At 36.7% G+C, this 23836-nt stretch overlaps 1 pseudogene; it reads left to right on the plus strand.

Moving 5' to 3' along the window:
* Positions 1–23836, plus strand: part of LOC122346817 — a 128728-nt pseudogene that overhangs the window by 94938 nt on the left and 9954 nt on the right.

Consider the following 23836-nt stretch of genomic DNA (forward strand, 5'->3'; position numbering starts at 1 on the left):
AATATTTACATGTATTTACGTTTATAATTATATTCACATCCAAGTTATTAATAATAGTAATATACAAATATTAGTACTGTCTATCTATTAAAAAAAATGATTTCATTGGGGACTGTAATTAATCACAAATTTACATTCTATGGTTTATCTGTAAATGTGTTAAATAAAGAAATGCATTAAACTTGTTTAAGGAAACAGAACTTTTCACACCCCCACCATATACTCCTTATTATTTTTTTTCATATTTTCATCATATTTTCATTCAGCCATTATCAGTCTTTACACAGTCCTTACAACATTTACCCAACATCCCAGTACATCCCAGTAAACATTTCTAAATAAATACAACAAAACATTTTCTGCGACCTTACCATTGTGTTATGACAAAATGCATTATGAAGAAGAACTGCAGCTGCATTATAGCTAACCTAATACTCAATACTCAATACTTAATACTCAAAAGTCACTTTAAACCACCATTGAGTGTTTGTAATAACTTTCTTTTGTGATCACATGTGGAATTTGGTTGTTTACTGTTAAAGCATGCTATTTATAGCCTTTTGTCACAACCTCTTCGATCTTCATTTGCCAGGTATACATTCTGAATGTATAAGGCACATTAGTAAAAGAATCTATTTATATTTTTATTTGTTTATGTATGGCTGTGGTACATTTTGAAAGTAACCTCAAAAAAACTCATGAAAACCATGACGCTGGCAACACACACAGATAACCTTCCGTGCCGCCATGACAGCAAGAATTTGGGATCGAATCTTACCAAGCGATTCATTTGCATTACAAAAATAATAATGATTTTTTTTTTTATTAATCACATGCTCTAATGCCTTAATATTGACAGCACTAATAAATATATTAAAAAAAGATGTAAATCGTATTTCAACCGTAAGAAAAACTTCTTTGCAACATTTTACTGTTACTCATAACTGTAATTCATGTATTGTGAAACACAAAATAATGCTAATAAATATTGCTAACACAAAATTAATATGATCTGCAATCTTCTGACTTTCATTTCTTCCACGTTTACACTTTTGGCTTGTTGTTCTCACTAAAATATGGTAACAGTGATCTGCAAGCGGAAATGACCGTTTAAAAGCACATTGTCAATTGTTTGCTGTTTTCCTATGGTCAGCAGTGGCGGTGAGGGCCCTTTCATCGCTGCATACAGCTTTAATTCTGTTGTTGTTTTTGTTGTTTTCCTATTTAGATATATCTTTCTTTATTGACTTTTTTCACCTGTACTGATTCATGTTTACTGCTGTTGATTACCAGTCATCACTTTTGTATTGTTGTAGTTAATATAGACATTTAAAAACTTTTTTATATTTATGGTCATTCTAATTATTACATACATGAATATATGTCATTATTTTACTATGATACTGAACAGCTACTACATGGACACTTAATTTGCCATATCGCAGGACCTTTTAGAGAAAAGCTAGTGAGAGCAAAATTAAAAGTAATTGAAACTGGCTCTTGATTACTTATATTAACTCATGTTGATCTGTTGGGACTATTACTATTACTGACTATTACCTAACTGGTCCATGTTGATATGTACTGGCCTGCATTGGCTCGTGATGACATGCTGTTACTTGCTTTACATTCAATAACCTGTTTTGTTTGTTTGTTTCATCTTTAGGAGCTGGTTGTTGCTCTTAGTCACCTGGTCGTACAGTATGAGAGTAATTTCTGTACGGTGGCTCTGCAGTTCATAGAGGAAGAGAAAAACTATGCCGTACCCTCCCCTGCAAATTCCACAGGTAATTATTTATAACTGCTTTATTTCTTAGTGACTTATAGTTTAAACAGCAGCAATACATGAAGGGTCATTTTTGAATGTAATACTAACATGCAGCTTACAGTAATGTGCACTGCTCAGTGTATCTATCTATCTATCTATCTATCGATCTATCTTAAACTAGTCATGGTCCATGGTGTATCTAATGTTTCAGCTGCATTGATTTGTGTGTGTGTGTGTGTGTGTGTGTGTGTGTGTGTGTGTGTGTGTAGAGACAGGAAACGTTACCCCAGGTAGGGACAGTCCTGCCATCCCTCGGTTACGATCGGTGAACTCTTATACAAACCTAAGAGCTGCCACCACTGCTCGAACCCTCAATAAGAGTCTTCAGAACCTCAATCTCAATGAGGAGGGTGAGTCAAACTCAACTCAACATTAAGCCTGAAATCTCTAGTACAAAATTTTCTGAATCTTTCAGCGTTCACAAGATCAGTGAGCTTGTTATAAAATAATGCTGCTTAACTGCGAATCATATTGTACTTTTATAAGAGAAAAATATTTTTTTGTATTGTGATATTGTGGCCATATTACCCACCCCTACTTCTAACAGTGTGTATTTTTCTGTGTTATAGGTGGTCCAGCAGCCTTCTCTCCAGGGAACCTGAGCACCAGCAGCAGTGCCAGCAGTACTCTGGGCAGCCCTGATAATGATGAATACCTCCTCTCCTTTGAAACCATTGACAAGATGAGGAGAGTCAGCTCATATTCTTCCTTGAATTCTCTCATTGGTAAGACTATGCTTTAGCAACAATCATACAGAAGACCTGCTTCAGCTTCATTTGAAAATGACCAAACGCTACCTTAAAGCTGCAGCCTGTACATGTTGCCTCTTTGTCTCCATCTCTATTTGAAATCTGAAACTTAGTTGTGGCATTGTCTTCCTTGTGTGGGTTGTGTACCGCACGACTCTTAAGCACAGATTTTATTACATTTTTTTACAGATAGTGTCATCTGAACGAGTAGTTAACAAGTCTAACACTTTGTTCTGACCAACCAAGGAAAAAACATTGCAATAAATCTACCAATAGTCGTTAAATCTAATGAACGGTTAGCTCATATCACATCAAACGGTCCAAAGTATTATTTCTGTTATGGAGGGAGATTGGAATGTAATATAATTTCAGTCACGTGTGTTTCATAAACACATTTTGAACTCTGGATTTGTACTTGCTTACAAATAAATTACAGTACACAGCTTAAATTAAGGACATTAGGCACAAGACTCAGATGAGTCTTTTTCTGAAGATGTCTAAGCATGGTGACTCTTGATGAATTGACTCCAGCTTCATGTCCACTCCGTGTTTGCGATCGTCCCTGTTGCTTGTGCACCTTTTCTACCCGGTGTCTTCCTTCCGGTCAACTTTGTAAATGAATATGCTTGGATACAACACTCTGTGAAGAGCCACCCCTTTTATTAATGACCTTCTGTGACTTACCCTTTTTGTGGAGGGTGTCAATTATTGTCTTCTGCACCGTTGCCAAGTCAGCAGTCTTCCTCATTATTGTGGTTTCAAAGAACAAGAAATACCCATCATTTATACTGTAGGTATGGTCATTAAATCAAAATCAAATGTAAATATTAGAGATTCTAGATTTTTGACAAAAAAAATATTGAAATATTTTACTTTACATGTAATGAATTCAAGATATTACAAATTTGTAGTGATTTTACACTAACAGGATCTTTATTTAGAAAACCTGCAGGAATAAATGTAACTGTGGTGTTATGTCTATGTTGATAAGGTGTGGACCTTAAGGTGTGTGAAAAAATCTATAACTCTCAATTATTAAACATTTATTTTAGCTTAAACATGGAGAAGAAAGAAAACTATAAGCTTTACAGTATTTCATAATCGATTTGACACTTTTTTTCTCCAATGCAATTTAACTACTCAGATCAAAACTTTTAACAAAAGAGTTCAACTTTACTGCAGAATGAAGCACTGCATTTTTCTAATACAGCATTTATTAAATGTAAATTTTTACATCAAAACTATAGGTGTGTTGTCTGTTGAGTTTAAAACATATTAATCTATATGTGCACCACCATGTCAACAGTGCTCCTGTTGCATTTAAAATATTTAAGAATTTATTTAGATCTTTTTTTGTTCATCTGAATGTTCTCAAACTTAATTTCTGAAAATATATTGTGATAAATAACTTTAAATGTATAATAATCTAAAGTGTAATATAATATTTTTTTTAACTTTGAAAAACTAGAATTTTTATATCTCAAAGTAAAGCTGCTGCCACTTAAAGTCTGATGTTCTGTACAAATGAATTTATGCATACACATTTCCTGCTGCTTGCAACATTTATAGTGCATCCAGTAAAGGTAAATCAACCCACTGTATTAAGAGCACAGTGAGTGCCATGACAACTTCACACCGGCTACTCCCCAGTCCTCGACACGCTTTAAGAACAGTTACGCCACTGCACTCAAGCTGGGGTTTTTTAATCCCATTTGGTGCTTGGGAAGTGTTAATTTTAGGCCCTGGACACACCACTTTTGATAACACTCTTCATCTATATTTTATTAATCTCACTATAATTTTGACCTGATGGCTGATTTTAACAGGTCAACATGAACTGCACATATTGCAGGCCCATAATAGATATGCAACCATAATTTCTGACACACTTTCCATTTCACATTAACTCTATATTTAAAGCAAACTGCCTGAAGTCAGTTTTGATGCCTGCATCACAGTATATGTCTACATCCACAATTATTAACCTTTTCCCCCAGTCATCAAAAAATGGTCATCATTTGCTCATCCTGATGTCTTTCCAGAACTGTATGATTTTCTTCATCCAAATAAACATAAAAGAGCCCAGACTTTTCTTTTCCATGAAAAAAAGTAGTCAAGGATCAGGGCAGTGCATTTAACTATAATACATATATACAAGCAAAAAAGGGTTTTGGACAAGGAGGACAACATTGTTTCCTCTCTTTTGTTTGCAATTTAATCTTGTACATTTCTGGAAAGTGCACAGATCTTGTAAGCAAATGTATTAAAGCTGTCAGTTCAAAGCAGTACTAATGCTGAGAAAACTCAGCCGATTACATCAGAGATGGTGGAGAAAGTAGTCTTATGTCCAGAATTCAGTAAATTATTCATTTCAGCATGTATTTGGCTTCAAAGCACAACTTACGTTCTCATATTCAGTGATTGTTTGAGAGCTGCCCAAAGCTACAAAGCCTTTCACTTCATTAAATAAGGACTGGACATTGCTTCAAAACACCCAACTGCTGCATGAACATAATCAGTAAACTACTACTCTTGGACAAAGCAAAGGGGAAGCTGTGCTACACTACATTTAATGATTTTGTTGGTTGTTGTTGAGTAAACATGACACTTCATCTGTGTCATTTTTGTATCATATTATAAAACAGCAGCTTGTGCATTTAGCAAAAGTTATTTCTGTATTTTTACAAGTAACAGAAAAACATAAAAGTTTACTTACAAAGGTATGGTATGCTAATAAATAATTATTTTGTTTTCCTTTGGTTACATTACAGTTTTTCTCTTTAAATTCATGGAAAAGGAACAGCCTGATATTGAATAAAGATGGCTGAATGTACATTTTCATATGAACTGATACAGTTTTTCATGTACTGAACTCATAAACTGAATTATTTTTCATGCTTGCCATTTGTTCCTGTGAGAATTAAGAAGGAAGGCTAAGAATCAGAGATACAGAAATGCTGGATCCTTAACCTTCTTTTATGGCCTTCTGCAGGCAGAGCTGATAAATGGTTAAATCAAGAGACTAGAAAACTCTAAATCTCTCTTTAGCAGAATTTTTATTTTAGTCCTATTTCTATATATATATACTCTAAATTGTGCTAATTTAGAATTTAGTCTCATCAGTCAAACCTTCTATAAGTGTTTTTTTTTTTTCTCCTCTATTTTTATCTCAGGTTTATGTTTTTCTCTGGTCGTCTCCTTGGTTTCAGTTTCAGATTCTTCATTGTTATTTCTGTCCTTGTATGGTGAGACTGAGTCTTTGTTGCTAAACCCAGTGAACTGCCAATTGCATACATAGACATCTGCCTTCTATGTCAGCATGCTAACTAAAATGGGACTTCATAAATGAATTATTAATGGTATGTACAGGCAGCAGCTCTTTTTGCATCAAACAAATAGATTTACTCGAGTAAATCGTATGAGAGACTCATGAATGGATAGTGTATTTGTGACGCAATAGCTATACATGCCTTATCAGCATTAAATCCAATTTATCAACATTTTCACAAATTTCTGCTTCTGAAGGCATTTCAATCTGCACATTCAGACTGTTTACATCTCTTCATCTTCAAACCCATTTCACTTCTCTCTGTCTTATTCAGTCATGGCAGTTTTTTCTCAACTCTTCTTTTTCTGACTTTCGTGGCTGTTGTCATTTTTAGTTTTCTTCATATTCTTTATTTCTCTTCACACCTCTGAGTAACACCAGCACCTTGCAGTACCTCTTCATTTCATCTTTCTCCTCTGACCTCCTGTCAACCAATCCTTTCCTCATATCCTCCTCCTAATCCCCTCTTCGGTTTTATATAATCTGTAACTAATTAATTTAGAGTATGTAGCTGTTTCTGCACTCCTTATTTAACCTCCAAGAGTGTCTGTGATTTGCATACAGAAATCAGTAGGCAGGCAATGGAGGAAACTAACAGTGCTAACACAGCAGAGTCCAGAGTTTAAAGCACCTCACTTACCACGATTACTGATGGATTTGTAGTGTCTTTTATAGCAGGTGTTTGCTTGAAGTAAAGTTGCAGAGTATTTGACAACAACGTATAAAAGGTCAAATATTTTGACTAGGGGTGCCACATGAATATTAATGTTCAGTCTTCAGTTCACAGTAAAGAATATATCAGAAAATTTAAGGAAAAATATCCAGTGCTGGATAGAACTGTAAGGAATATAAATAGTTTTTTTATTTTAGAATTGGACACATTTGTGCAATAAACATCAGTAGATAGTTTACATTTATTCTTCTCTAGGTTTATGTATCTGGCATGGAAAACTGCATCAAATTTTTATGAAATTATTATTTTTTTTTTTTTATCTGGACACATTATGTACTGATACACTACTAAGGGTGTTCATCAGTACACATGGGGGTCGATGATTGACTTTGTGGTTGTTTCATCTGATCTCCTGCCATATGTCTTGTACTCTCAGGTAGAGAGGGGCAGAGCTATCAACTGAACACCACTTTGTGGTGAGTAGGATCCGTTGGCGAGGGAGGAAGCTGGACAGACTCTGCAAGCCCAAACGTACTGTGAGAGTCTGTTGGGAACGTTTGGCATAGTCCTTCCTTCAGCAGAGTTTTGATCAGATCCCTAGGAGGTTGGAGACATTGAGTCAAGGCAGACTATGTTCTCTGACTATCTTCATTGTGGATGAGGCTGTCTGGAACCCTTGACACCGGAAGTAAGGGATGCCGTGAAGCTGAAGAAGGAGTCCTATCGAGCCTGTCTGGTGTGGGACTCCTGAGGCAGCTGATAGGTACCAGTGAGCCAAGCAGACTGCAGCCTGGGTGCTTATGGAGGCAAAAACTCTGGTCTGGTAGGATAGTCAAACCTCGGATCCAGAAGGAACAATGCAGTTTTTGTCCTGATCATGGAACACTGGACCAGCTCTATACCTTTTTCATGGTATTGGAGGGTTCATGGGAGTTTGATCAACCAGTCCACATGTGCTTCGTGGATTTGGAGAAGGCATTTGACCGTGTCCCTCACGCTGTCCTGTGCATGGTGCTTTGGGGGTATGGTGTCCTGTGCCTTTTACTAAGGGCTGTCCTTTGCCTCTATGCCTGGAGCTTGGTTTGCATTGCCGGCAGTAAGTCACACTTGTTTCCCGGTATGTGTCCTCCTGCAGGGCTGCCCTCCTTTCCTGTTCATTATCTTTACGGACAGAATATCTAGGGGCATAGCCAGAGGCCGGAGGGGGACTGGTTAGGGTACCATGGGATCTTGTCTCTGGTTTTTGCAGATTACGTTGTTTCATTGGTTCCATTAAACCAGGACCTACTGCGGTCACTGGAGTGGTTTGCAGCCAAGTGTGAAGTGACTGGGGTGAGAATTTGGATCATGACTGAAAGTATGAGATCCCAGATACAGGCGGCCAAAATGGCTTTCCTCCGCAAGGTGGCTAGACGCTTCTTAGAGATATCGTGAGGAGCTCGGTCATTCGGGATGTGCTCATAGTAGACCCATTGCTCCTCCACATTGAGAGAGGCTAGCTGAGGTGGCTCAAGCATCTGTTCCGGGAATACCTCACTGGGGAAAGTGTTCCAGGCATGTCCCACCGGGAAGAGGCCCTGGGGGAAGACCTAAGACACGCTGGAACTAGGGCTCTCATCTGGCCTGGGAATGCCTCTGTGTTACCTTGGAAAAGCTGAAGGAAGTGTCTGGGGAAAGGGAAGCCTGGGCTTCCCTGCTGCCCCTGCGACCCAGCCCTGGATAAGCAGAAGAAGGTGGATGGATGGAGAAAGAAAGAAACTGCTGACCACAATCCTTTGAATAGTAGTGTGTATTGTAACAACATTTATATGTTAAAAAACACTGTTCTTTTTAAATGTATCTATCAATGTATTAAAAAAAAATACCACAGGTTCCAAAAAATATTAAGCAGCACAGCTGCTTCCACTATTGATTATAAATCAGCATATTAGAATGATTTCTAAAGGGTCATGTGACACTGAAGCCTGGCGTAATGATGCTGAAAATTCGGCTTTGCTTCACATGAATTAGATTTTAAAGTGTATTAACATAACTAACTAAATAAATAAATTACAGTAATATTTCAAAAAATACAGCCATTATGAGCATTAGAAACTTCTTTTAAAAAATGCTGATCTCAGACATTTGGGTGCCAGTGTATGTATTTGCACACATTTGTTTGTCTGGGCTTGTAAATATTTACACAAGCAGTGGTGATTTGTTTCAGTTCAGGTCATTTGTGATTGAAAATCACAATCTGTGTTCCTTTTTATATACTAATAGTACTTGTAGCCATTGTCCAGTGGATATTTAATATTTCCAGTTGGCCAAAAAAAAAAATTGGTACAGTAGACAGATAGTTTTGCAGTGACTTCTTTTCAAAGGTTCTCCTAGTAAGCAGGGTTAACAACCAGGGAGCATATTGCCCTGTAAATTGAGATTGCATTGCACACATTTGTTTGAATCTACCATTCCCATTTTATGTATTACTTTATATTGCATTAGTTGTACATTAGTATTTTTGCTGAAACTGAATGTATTGTAAATAAAATGGTTACAATATGTTACTCATGGATGACTGGATGAGTTATGGAGCATTTCTGTATCAATCAGCACATGTAGTTTATTAGAAGCAACTAGTAACTGGTCAATAGTCTACTTGTATCATTTTGCTCATATCCACATTTCTCCGGTGCTGATGCATGGAAAATGAGTGAAAGCTTTTAACGTTCCCTGGAGAAGTATGTTAAGCACTGGAATAATATCATAATACACTGATCTGCTTTGGTTAGTGAAATATTTTGTCAGTGTTATAAACCTCTAACTTCCTAATGGGTCCATTTCTTAGTGTTTTCTGAAACCGTGGCAGGTTTTAACAGCACACCACTGCAGTCCTGCTGAATATTTCATGACCATCTGTGAAGAATTATGGCTCTGTTTACTTCAGCCAATAAAAATAAAGGAATACGGTAGAGCCCCGCCTTTTCCCATATTATACTTTAACAGCTGATTATTTGGCAGTTGTTCATTTCTCGTAGCTGCTAAATTTTAATTAGATTTATTTTTGGTTCATCAAAAGTTACTACTGATTTCAGGTGAAATGGCTTTAAGATCAGCAAACAGTTTATTAGCTTTCAGATCAATGTTCATCTGCTTTCCTTTACCTGCTGTTTTTGTGTGAATAAAGAAAAGTGCACAAGTTGAGAGAGAGTTGGAGGAGGTGTCTCTGGAGAGCGTGTTCATGAAGTGCTTTGGATTGTGCGTGTGTTAAGATGGCAGACACAATGTGCATGCCAATGATGAGAGCTCCACTCTCCTCAGCACCACAGGGAAAGCACTCTTTCTGCATCACAAAATACGCTTATCTGACTGGTGGGCTCTTGATGTTCGCACACCCTTATGCATACATCAAAACATGGCAATTGCACCAGTCTCATGATGAGGTGAGAATGGCACCACTACGTAATTGAAGGAATGTGTCTTGTTCACCTGAATAGTGCAGAGCAGGATGAACTATAGTGACAGAAATGAGGGTGGCATTCTGCAGAAAATGACAGAATGAAAATGCATGAGAAGTGGGAGGAAAAAAACCCCACAAAAAAACGATAATGTCAGCTGCGGTTGCCGGTTCACTCCAGGGACAGGAGAGAAAATGTCAGATTGAAATCAACGTGTTACCACAGCTGTTTCCTGCTTCTGAATTCACATAATTTCCAGACCAGTCAATGGCATCCTGATAACAGTAATGACAGCTTCTAATAAAAGATGGATGAGATTTGCTTATTTTTATTGTGTCAATCGATAGTCTTGTTTTTATTGAAGCAGGGAGGTGAAGTAATTAGTGACCTTAATGACTGTACTGGATATTCAGTTTCATCTGTTTCTTTTATTGGATGTATTGACAAAATCATAAACAACCGACCTTAAACTGTCTTGTGAAAACTGCTGTGATTGAATAAAAGAGTATCTGTTGATTCCTGCAAAATTCATATTGATGCTGCTTTAATAAAAGTAGCGTAATGTTCCTTTTGTTTTGGGATTTTTTTATTCGTAGTGTAGTGAAACGTTTATGTACTTATAAGTACAATTTAACTGTCATTGTATATGAAAATGTTAATCTTTCAGTACCATATAAAAAGTAATACTGTATTTTGATAGTGTCACTGTATCGAGGTACCTCAGCACTACCTTTATGGAGAAAAATGTCTTAGGAAGGATCTGAATGCATTATGCCTCTTTTTTAAAAAAAAAAAAAAAAACTAACAAAATGTCTTAATGTGATTTATCTTTTCAGGAGTGTCTTTTAACAGTGTATATACTCAGATTTGGAGGGTGCTACTGCATCTTGCAGCTGATCCATTTCCAGATGTCTCTGATCTGGCCATGAAGGTTCTCAACAGCATCGCATACAAGGTACAGACATTCCTGGGAGCCTAATCGCATCACATATCACAATCACATATTTCCATCTGCTGCTGCTTCTTATATCTATATGTTTGTATTTAGGTGTTACTTAATGTGTACAGTAAGTGTTACAGTTCCAGAACATGTTGTTCTACAAGTGTTATAGACTAGAACATTGTCAGAAACTTTCTTAAAGAAATATTCTGGGTTCGTTACATGATAAGCTCAGTCAACTCATCCCACCTTTTTATTTTTATTTTTTTATGGTTTTACAGGAGATCATTATGCATTTAAAGAAGTGTGACCTTATGATAGAAAAAGGTAGATTACTTTGGATGGGAGAATTATGAGTTCTTTGCTTATCTGTCAGATCTAGACCATTGGCGAGGTGAAGTTGAGAGCTACTTGCGAAAAGGCACTTTTAATACATTTACCTGAGAACTGGTGAAATTACGTCACTGTTGAAAGCGTTACTTAGCGATCAGTAACTACAAATGCATTTTGCAAATGTAGCAGTAGTGGTACCCTCAGGTCCACATATTACATCTGAGTCTTAGACGTGTCCTGATATTAAACTTTACACTTTCAGCTCTGTTTGTTATTAAGCAAATGCAATTAAAAAAAATGTTTCTCTGTGGCCTGGTAATATGAGCAGTCGCTCTGAGAGCTTAAGAAGGTAACAACCACCGCTGACTTCTGTGTCTGAGGTATTTGCTGTGCAAGCTGTGTCAGTACCTTCTTCTTCCTTTGAGACTCCTCGCATATGGCCAGCTTGTCCCTACCCTCATGTTGCACCGTGTTAGCGCGTAACATTTTGCTAGATTTAGCATGAGCACAAAGACCACTACACTATTCCACTCCCGACTTACATCTCTGTATGCTGCACTGTGTCGGTGTAGCTAGATAAAACTAGAAACACTGCTATCTTTACATTTTCATTTGCTGTTTTCTAAATATGGCAGCCTGACTTTAACCAAGATCAAGCAGTATATCTTTTTCTTTTTTTAACACTATGCAATGTGGCGGGCACACCTTTTTGCATTCTGTGTAGCTTATTATGAATGCTGAGGAACATTTATTCTGGTTAGTTGTTTCCAGTTCCCTCTCCCATGTCCTATCAATTAAAAAAGTTTCACATGAATATTCTGTTCATTTAATGTTCAGTGCTATATATTTGATTTTTTCAATCCTTTAAGTCTTGCTTTTATACCAGTGAATGTAAATCAGAAGTTTGATACTGTAACATTCTAATTGTAATTTGCTGTGTGTACTAAACTAGCAGATCTGAATTTTACTGTAGTTAGCTTTTTTCCCTGGATGCCTTGATAACTTATTTGCTCAAAGTGTTTTAACTACAAATTATGACTAGCTAGTAAACTACACTGTCAAAGCGCTTCTTCCAAATTACATTGCTCAAGTGTTTCCAGACATTTAGCAAAACAGTGGCAAACTTTACATGGCCACTTTTTTGGTTTTGTAATGTAAGTTTGTATAAATTTTAAATATAACATTTACTTTTTGAATCCATATTCATGATTTTGCGAAATCAACACTTAGAATTTGCTTAGAAGTGGGTTCCTATGTGGTTCTCAAAATTAATATGTGTCATAACATTATTCTCAGTTTGATATCATCCAATCAAACTGACAGTTTGAAGACCCTGGGAAATAGTGCAGGCTGATTCACTTTTTCACTTTACAAAAATCTTTTCACGCCATACTGAGCTATGGTTTTTAGCTGAAGTCTGATTGTTGTTATAATCTCCTATTACAGAGTTCAAACTGCAGAGAGGAGAGTAGTCAGAGTATCAGACATTGTTGCTTGTTCTCTCAGGTCAGCTTGCATCATGTCTGCATCATGTCTACATCAGCTTGAGCCTGATTGCAGCCAAATAACTAACAATGAAATTTCATTTTTTGAGTCAGAGTTTTAAAGTTATTAGTTTTAACCTGTTACCAGTATCAGCTACATAAGTAACCTTGCAGAACTTTCAAAGGTTGTTTAAATTTTCAATAATCAAGCTTGTTTTGTCTTTGACCTTTCTTAAGTTCCTAAGCAGCAGGTGACAATGAGTGCCAATTTGTCATGCTGACATTTGTGCTGTGATACTCAGATAGACCTGCTGAGTCAGTCAGTGCAAAATAACACACACACACACCCTCTATCAGAACCTGTTATGTTCTAACTTATGTTCTAGGTTACTCATACTAACACCAAAAGTACAGTATGGCATCACTGATGAAAGGAAAATTGATCTTTTTAAAGTATGAAGAAGGCAATACACCACCACTGAGAGTGATATACTACTGCAATACAAAATTGCATCTTCTTATCCTTCAATCTACTAGAAATCATTCAAACATACCAATTGCATACCGTTTAGGAAATATAGAATAACTTTAATTATCTGATTTTCATATTTACACTTCAGTGCCATTATTTTAGGCCTCACAGCTGCTCTGAGCGTCACTTCATGAGCATTTAAACATTTCATTTGAGAAAAACTATCCTCATATCATACGCAGAAATGTAAATGTATTCAGGAATAAAAGTTTGGTTTAGTGGTTTAAGTGTAGTATTAAAACCCATTTATTTTCCAAATAAAAATCTAATTTATTTAACTTTCATTAAAATATATGTTTTGTGCATTAAAAATACCAAAATAATTTCTGGGGGGAAAAGACCCTTAACCATTAAACCCCGTCAATGTCACATGAGAATCAGATAAGATGAGCATGTATTTCCATAATTTATTAACAGTGTGCAAGTATGGTGTTGTTTAATGGTGCTCGACCCCCATGCCACCTCTTTTATCCTCCTACATTAGATCTTGCATTTAAATAATTAAACAGATTTGGATTTAGAGTAGAAACATAGCAGCAAACCTAAATTATGTGTTTGTGCAAAATGTTTTAAGAAGAAATATAATTTTAGGGCATCATAGATATGCCCATGAGGCATGGCTTTACTAAAAAGTAAGCATCTTAATTATCAAAATAAGAAGAAAAAAAAGGAAGCAGAAATGCATTTTCCCTTAATTTAGTAATAAAATTATTTAAAATGTGTAATAAAATAACATATTGCAATTTTTTTATGTGTTAAGGAATTATCTTTTTTTCTTGCCGCTAGTATATTAACATGGTAGCATCAAACCCAATGCTAGTGAGGACTTGAATTACAGAACATATGGAAGATTTGCTTTGACATTTTTAATGTAGACACCCTTAAACCACTGCAGTGCTTAATGTCAGTGGACACTCAGTCTTGTAGCAATGCAAATCGCTAGGTTTTGCTACATAGCTAGCGTCTCTCTTTTATGGGGGTTGAAATTAAGAACATAAATGTATTTATTTATATACAATTTATTTGGTTACTTTCTATCCTCCAGTCCCCCTCACTGATTATTGTTTACATTTTAGTAATCCATATCATGTCTTTCAATATTCATATCTATTTTGTTTACTTAATGAATCTGTGGGAAACCAACACAGTCATTTTAGTGTTTGATCTGCAGCACAAACACAGAATAACTTATTTTCCATCTACTCAATCATGATGAATCTACCTCTCTTTGCTTCCCAGCAGGTTTTATATAAATCAGATTACACCATCTCTCCAGATGGCAGTGAGAGAGATGGCATTGTTAACTAGATTTAGATGAAACAGATAAGTCAACTTTCTGTGTTTTATAACGGTACAATTTCAGATTTTACGCTTTTAGGCTGTGATTATAGTTATGAAGAAGAGAGTTTTGCTGTTACTTTTGCAGCTCAGTCAGAGATGCATTCTCTATATTGCATATCTTAACTTTTGCTACATTTCACTTAAAATACCACAGGGCCACCATCCGGTTTTTCTGTCTCTAAAAAACTTTTAAATGGCACTATAGTCACTGTTAATACAGGTACAGTAGATGGTGTAATATAGTTTTACTTCTACATTTTTTTATGAAACTGTCTTGTACCACTGCTTATCACATCAGGCCACCATGAATGCTCGTACACAGAGGATTCTGGACTCAGGATCTCTAACCCAATCAGCACCTGCCAGCCCCACCAGCAAAGGAACACTCATACATCAAGCAGGGTGAGTTATAAATACATGTATTTTGCTTAAAATCAGCATCAGAATCCGTGTAGTTACCTAGAATGATTCAGTTGCTTTTTAAATAACAGTTGACAAAGCAGAAATGTAATAGTTAGTGTATCTCTCTTATTTTACTCTCCTTTGCATTTATTAAATAGCACCCTGCTCTTTTTGGAATATTTTGTTGGCTGTGCTTTGCTATTGCTGTTGATTTTGTTTTAATATGCAGCATTGCAATGCATGCTGGCCCTGTTCTTTTGCACCGCATTAATCTGTGTGTTATGGCCATGCTTGTTGGTGTTGTAGTGCTTCCCACAGATCCAAACGCTCTTCATCTCCCTCCAGCGGATCTCCACCTATGCCTGGTGCCTCCAGCTCCAGCCTCACCAATAAAGTGCCCAAACCGCCAGTCCGAGAGGGCCACCTCTAGCCCACCACTACACACCAACTCTGGGAGGTCAGGCGCCCCACTCGCAGCAGTTCCCACGCACCAGGAAGATGTTTGACAAGGGCCCTGATCAGGTAAAACAGTTATATTGGTTTCCCACTATCCACAATCAGCTGTACTTGACAGGATTTAGGAAAACTGTATTTTGCATCCATGTGATTTTCCTATTTTGGTGCACAACACAAAAATTAATCCATTAGCAATGCTACTAGTATTCATTTTATAGATTAAATATTAAGTTAAATATTAACTTTGCAACATGTATAATAACTATTATAAATTGCATTAAAAAATGCATTTATAATATGTTTCTTGAGCATATTAGACTTATTGCAAACTAAATTCAATGGTAAATGTTCATTGTTTTTTTTGTTTTTTTTAGTTTTCTTGTAGGAACTTGTCATTTCTGTATTTTTCAGACTGCTGAAGATGGAGATGAGACCCGCTCACAGGAGCTTCGTCAGTGTAAGTCTGCAGGCGGGTCTTTGTGACTGGAGTGCCAAATACTTCGCTCAGCCCGTCATGAAGGTGAGGTGCGGCACTGATCAGAAGTCTGATCTAATTCATTTACTTCTAAAGCAAGCAAATTCAGTTAGTGTATTGATTTCAGATCGTTACTTAAGATTTAATTAGGCTGTTTTAAACATATTGATTAAGCAATTGAAAATGTAATGATATTAGTAAACTGATGTGAAAGAGTAATAATATTATCACAAAACGCTTTGCCAGAAAGAAAGTGAAGGTTAGTGATGGAAGTGTCTTAGGTTTGCATATGTGATCATTTGCTCATTATGACACAAACAGTGGTTCAGTTCCAAAACCTAGTGAGGTTTTGCAATGTTCTTTGTTCTGTATTCTCTATTCCTAATCAAGGATCAGATCCAGAAGAACAAAAGATGAATACACAGGAGAAATCAGAGCCAGGCAGGAGATAGTAACCAGAAAATAGCCTGATTCCCAAATACATTTGAGACACACCAAACTGGGCAAAGTGTGGAGTCTTCATCTGGGAACAGCAGGACTTTGGTGAAAAAAGACTAGAGAGCTAGACTGGTTGTCAAGATACCATAGACTACAGGATTTTGAATTCACTAAGAGCTTCAGAGCTGATGTAAATTCTAGATAGTACTTTGAGACGAACCAGACTGGATTCTAGATTGTGCTCAGGGGCTGAAGATGATGTGAACTGAGCTAGATTGGTTGGCAATATACAATATACTTAACACCTTGGCAAAGGAATAGAGAATAGAGAACAAAGAACATTGCAAAAGCAATCTGAGTAAACTAAATAGGAGAGAAAGACAACAGATTTCAGAGTAAGTAAGGGGGTGTGGTAAAGGGAAACCAGGAAGCAGGTTTAGAGGTGGTCCTTCTGTGTTCAACATTTATCAGAAAACATCTCCGGACAAGGTTTTCATGCTGACATCTATCATTATAAGACAGTTAGAAATTCTGTTTGTCCAAACAAAAGTGGCAAGAACTTTGAAACTACCTGCTTCTGATGCACTGAGACTAATAGGATCGGTAGCTCTGAAATCACCTGTATTAGCAGTGCTGTGACCAATTGACTTGGCAGTACTGAAAGCTCTAGACTTGAGGGTGCTAAAATCTTTGGATTAAATATCCTCTTAGAATGTTCGGTAGCACCTTTTCTTAGCCCTTGCCTCTTTTATTTTTGCAAGGGGCCAATATGGTAGTCCATTTGAAAGGTTTTTGGTATCTGGTCTGGAATATTAATCAAACCTTATAATTAGAGATGATTAGAGATGATTCATGACACTGCTGTGCTACAAGCAAGATTTTGAATTTATCCAGAGCTGATGTAAATTCTAGAAAGTACTTTGAGACAGACAAGATTGGATTTTAAATTGTGCTCAGGGCCTGAAGCTGACCTGAACTGTGGAAAATTAAACCTTGTTTAGGTTAAAAAGCATAAATACTCAGTTAATATCAAATTATCTGTAATAACAGGTAAAGCAATAGTGTCCACATAATAATAAAAACAGTTGTGAGTGATGAACAAATGCAATGTGATCGACACAGCATATCTTTTAGTTTTATCGTGAATCTCAATTCAGTTCTTTTAAAATTTGACAGTATAGATCTTTTCTTCGCTTCTCCATGGAGGCACCATAGTGGCGAGTGACTTCCTGTAGAATGCTTAGAATTTCTGTTTGCTGCCACAGTAACGGTAATAAGCTAAGTAATTCGTTTAATATACTTGTTTGGCGTACCAGATAACTTGTCATGTCCAGCACTGTATGCATGGATTTCAACGCTAAATTGAAATACTTTATGTTAAATAATAAAATAATCTGTTAAAATCTGTGTTCTTATCATTCTGTCTTCAAAATCTTGTGAACTTCACGTCGATCGGGATCTGTTTATGCAGAAGTGAGCTCATCTATTTCAGTGCAGCTCCTCTCGAGTTGCTTCAGGTCATCTTCTAACTCATTAAACTATGACAGGTCCTTTACAGCAAAAAGATCATCACTGCCACACTCTGCAGTAATTAAACTGCGATGCCATGTTCTTTTTAAAACCATTTTCATAGTTTTCACATTATATTGTTGGCTTGGAAAATATGTAAATACGCATATGCTTTCTGATCTGTATTTATTTTCATTTGGTGCTTTAAATAAATATGAATAGATGAGGCAATGCAGTGATCTGTCACAACACATTAAAGAGACACAAAAACGGTAATTATAGTTTAAAAGCTGAGACTCATGAGACCTTGTTTAATATCAGAAATAACATGCTCTGTCTTCTCTGTCGTTGTATTGTCAGTTTTCTCTTAGCTCCAAGTATGTATTTTCATTGCGTGTAGCATGTGAGCTGCATTGTTTGTCGGTCATGGCAGCAGTAAGGGCGGTTCTTTGCGAACAGTTGATTTTCATCAGCTAGAGGACAATATCATTCCCTAATAACTCTGTAACACATATGTATACACATGAACTTACTCCCTTACTTGTAAGCGCAAAGCATCCCCAACTAAATATACAAAAGGCAACAGTGGTAAGAAACAAAACTCCATCTCTGACAGAAATGGAGAAAAAACCTTGTGAGAAACCAGGCTCAGGCTTGAGGCAGTGTGTTTAATTCCAGGCTGCAGTGCAATTCAGATTGAGCAGAGGACTCATCTGGCCATCTAGGTGATCAGGTCTTCACTGTATATATGAAGGGCTTTTTGCCATACCTTTGTAATACATTCACCCTTTGAATGTTGTCCAAATACTCTGATAATGAGACACAGGTAAGTCTTGTTAACAATTGAGAGACTGAGAGCTAGTGTGAGGCAGAAGAAAGTGGGGCAGAGTCCAAAGTGGTCCCACATAAGGTGAGTAAGATTTCATGACCCAATAAAAGTTATGCTAGTTGTTTTGTTTCCATGGTGATGACTTTCCTAAGAGAGTCTTTTCTTTTTCTTTATTTCAAAAAGAGGAGAAAACCCTTTCTGCCTGTTCTCAGCCAAACTAGAGCTGCCAATCCTCATTGTCCCCAGAGGGGACTCCTCCTCACACACATAAAACTGCTGCTGCTGCTGCTGCTGCAGTAATCAGTGTGCCGTCCTATAAACCAATATTTAATGTTTCTTCCAAGTTATTTGGGCATGTTTTCATAGTGTATTATAAAAGTACATGATAGTAATCTTGTAGGACCATAATAATAGCAACTAATAAACAGGCTATAGGTCTATATATGTGCAAAAGAGAGCATAGTTTAGTTTTTGTCTTTAAGCGTAGATTTGGGTGTTGTGTGTGCGTTTTGTGTCAGTCCTGAGGCAGTACATGCATCCCATCAGTATGTGATCAGTGAGGAATACACACAGCCTGTGGCACAGAACTGAGAGTAATACCTCATGTTTACTACAAAGAGAACAAGACACATTAATAATCAATATTGTTTGGGAGACTAAACAACATAAAACATCAAGAAAAGAGCATACACAATGTAATATATATATATATATATATATATATATATATATATATATATATATATATATATATATATATATATATATATATATATATCTGTTGAGTTTAGTCTCGATTCTGACTAGTCAATAGCTGTTTTTGTTCACGTTAAAACATGGATATGACCACCCAAAGGTTCTGTGTATCACTGCACATCACCCTTAGCAACCACACCTAGCTAGCAAAATAATCAAGATCAGCATCAAACTGTTATGTACTGTGTTTTGTGCATTTTAATTTCGACAATGAGTCTTTTTTTTTTTTTTTCACTATTCCCAGGAATCTAATGCTGAAAGTTGAGCCTGTCCAGTCATATTTCTGGCTTAAATTTTAATTCGCTTTAGGGATAATAATGTAATTCAGAAGCAGTTGGACATAGGGATAGTCACCGCCAAACATACCACTGTGCACCTGCTTCATGCTCTTTTTCTGCAGAAGAAAATCAAAGGAGATCAGCAGGAATATTGCCTTCAAAATCAGTCATGGCATATCTTACAGTCAGTTGTTTTTTAGACAGGAGAGATCAGAGTAGGCTTCACTTGACTCTACATTAAGCTGGAGAATGCTGCCATATGCAGGATTTTTTTTCAGGAATGTCTAAAACTGCTGTGGGTCGAGAAAGGGAAACATGAATTTTTCATGGTCTTGAAATCTATTTCATATCTGGTAGAGAATGTTTGTTTTAGAATTGGCTGCATTACTATGAGTGGATGTAGTGGCTTTCGCAAGTAGATCTCATCAGATCGGATCAAAACTTCTTTTAGCTCGCTATATCGAATTATACATCCAATGTTTATTGCAGAAAGCACATCTGAATGCTCAAAAGTTCTATTAAATGTGTAAAGCAAAAAACAAATCTATCCATTAAAATCATCCAGATGTGCTTTAAATCCATTAGCACAATGCACAGAGTCCTTCTCAATCTAAGCATGATGTTCCAGTATGCAGTGAAACAGCTCCTTAGGGCAACTCTGTACTCAAAGACTGTACTGACCAATCTTAATGTGTATTTCCATCGAACTGGTGTAACTTGAGGAAGACGCTGCAGTGCAAATATCGTCCAGTAGTTGCATGTGCCTAGGGGATCTGGAGAAAAAAAGCAGCTAGGCCATTTAGGTGGGCAAAAATATCTTGCATTTTTTTAAGCTTTGATTCCCCCATGAGTCAGTATTAAATTCAAGATTTATATCGACCATGATTTTTACCTGCTTTTAATTTCAACACATTAGTTTTATATATTTGCATTATATTACTTATCACCCATACTGCTCTCTAAATATCATAATGGATTGATCATTAAAAATATATATTCTTTAACCTCTACTTGCAATAATTCATAACAAAGCAAGTGTTCTTCTCTGATAAAAAAGGAACAGCATATACAACCTTTCGAATGTGTAGTAATTCAGAAATTGTACTAAACAGAGGGAAGCTGGACTTACGTTTAAAATATGCATAATGGAATACAAAGATAAGAGCATTTTGTGTTAAAAAAATACATATTAAAAAGACAGACCTCCATTCCAGTCTATTAGAGTGATGGGTGTGATAAGTGCATATTGCCAGTGACCCGATCTTATGTGAGAGTGTTTGCATCGATGGAATAATAACCCGCTCTAGAGAAGACCATTAACTCTGACATATTATTCGCAGGTCAGCTGAGACAAGTAATCACAGTTACATGCTCACTGCTTCATTTCCATGGAAACAAATTATTGATTCTCATTAAGAGATTGATGATGAGCCCCAGAGCTCCAGGAAGAGAGACAGGTGTGATTTCTTACTCTTAGCTTGGAGGAGTTTGGATTTAGGTTTATGGCATGCAGGATCTTCTCTCCCTGCAGCTCCTATCTAGAGAGACTGGATGACGATCAAGGATAATTAGCTGGGCTGTGATTCTCTCTCTCAGGGCTTCAACTCTGTGTGTGCATGAATTGAATACTTTATTTATATTGTTTTTTCAGTTTTCTCAATTCTTACAAATGAAGAGGCAGAATTTAGGAGAGAAGAAAGAACGCCATTCACTCTTTTTAGAAATTTAACAGACATGAAAGGTATAGAGCGGTAGAGGACTACAGTTACAGATGCTTTTTTTTAGGGAAAAAACATAGAAGTTTGTGAAGTTTAGCGTCTTTTTATTATGTTTGTGGTTTCCTCTTTATTACTGTGAAGTTCCTTTAAAACGATCTGTATTGTTTGAAGCACTTTATCAAAAGTAATTCTGACTTTACACAATGATGGTCTCTGGAGTTGTTGTTTTTCACAACTGTCAATCACAGGTGATTGTGTGCTTTTCATTTTGATGGTTTAAACAGGCTATTCATTCTTAATTCATTCTTTTTTTCCAGATTCCAGGAGCATGATTCGGAGAAGTCAGGTTAAGTAAGGAAAGAGAGTGGAGATTCTTCGCCAATGCTGCGAGAATGCATGAACAAATAGCGCATCACTCCAAAGAATTACTGGCTTCCAACTATAAAACGCATGAAACTACGTAGTTCACAGAAAAATAGACATTCTAAAATCATTTACCCACTCGGTAGTTTCAAATCTGTGAATTTCAAAGAAAGTTTGTAACCAGGCTGTTTTGGGTCATCATCAAGTTTTTTTCTCTACTATGAAATCCAGTGATGACCAAAACAGCCTGGTTACAAGCGTTGTTCTAAGACATATCTTCATTTGTGTTTTGTATACAGGTGCACAGTAAAAAAAAAAAAAAATGTCCCCAATTATTTAATTAATTTAAAAGTTTTTTAAACAAGGCTTAGTACTCATTTGCATATCTGGTATTCAATTCTAATCAAAGATAGAGGACATGACTGCTTAAATGTTATGCAGAAAATTATTCTCCAGGTCAGTATACGATATAATCTCCACTGACAGACAATAAAGCAAAAAAAAAGGAGTCAGACACCCCAGGTCTGCAGGAAGCATTTACCTGGAATGCTTTTACTAATCTCTCTTTAGATGCTTTTTGTATAGGTAGTTTCACAAAAAATTATTTAATAATATACATTTAATGTGGATTTCTCCAGGAAGTGGAACTGGGTGAGCCGTTTATAGTGTGGTTTAAAGAAAGCAATGTGCTTTGCTCCCTGTCCTAAAGTCAGCAGAGTCTCAAGGCTGAATGGCTAACATGCGTCGGTGCCCGGCAGCACACACCTGAGTGTCGCCAGAGACTGATTGCGTCAGAGCGGAGGATCTCTCCTCTCGTGTCTCTCTCCTTTCATCACTCTCTCTACCATCCCCTCTCTCTGAAGCCAAGAGTGGGGCTGCCCTCATTCAGTCTAGCTGGAGGAACTGAATCAAACCTGAATTCCCTCTGGATTCCTTCATGCACATATTTTGTCTCTCATCTCGCGATTCTCACACTGAAGTTCCAGTAGTGTCACCCTTATTCATTTTCCTCAAGAACATATAAACCAGAAGCCTGCTGTGGTCATTAATGAAGCTCAGCATTCACTAATTAAACCTGTTCTAACTGATCTTTCCTCTTGCGGTCTTAGGGTGACACGGTTAGATGATCAGATCTTCATCAACAGAAGCAGGTGTTCCATCAGTGGTAAGTTTCATCCGTTTAACCCCTGCATCGCTGTGGCTGATAAAAAGACTCAATCTGGTTAGTGACTGTAACATAGTCTGTTTTACTTTTTATTCCTGTGCATCACAACATTTCTGTAGAGTCAAAAGCAGGGTTTAACTCTTTTAGAGTGAAGCAAGAAATTAAGACAGCATTGTAATATTACTACTGTAGTGCGGAAAATAACAAAATTAAGTAATTAGACAGGTTACTTAATATCCTACAAAATTCGTGCAGTTTTTCCTTTTTCTAATAAATTTGGTTTCCAAACACGGATTCGTGATTCTTTCATCTCTCAAATATCCATCTCTGTAAAGATTTAAATATACATGGTAAAAATTAATTTGTTACCATGTATTAGTCTTTGTGTTGCAAATAAATAGAGATTATTAAATATAATGCCTGAAAAATCATGCTCTGATCATTTTAACAAAGTTAAGCTATGTTGCTCTTATGTGTAACATATATTGTAACATGCATTTTTGAAGTTATCCCCGTTCATGAGTGTCATATATTTGGCATCATTAGTTACACTAATATTCTCCTCTCAACTCAAACTATCAGTTTAATAGATGTGCATAGAAGGCATTTGTGAACTATTACAACTGCGTTGTGTGTATGTAGGAACAGTTTTTGGGACTGGGAGAAAGGAGGTTGGATTATTTCTACAAAGTAGAGGAACCCACGATACACACGTGTACAGCCATGGAGTACCTTAGCGAGGACATGGCTGCTCTCTTCTCCTCACTGCTACTGGTCAGTTCAACTAGCATTCATTTTTCAA

This window comes from Puntigrus tetrazona, chromosome 6, assembly GCF_018831695.1.
Source record: "Puntigrus tetrazona isolate hp1 chromosome 6, ASM1883169v1, whole genome shotgun sequence".
Lineage (NCBI taxonomy): Eukaryota > Metazoa > Chordata > Actinopteri > Cypriniformes > Cyprinidae > Puntigrus > Puntigrus tetrazona.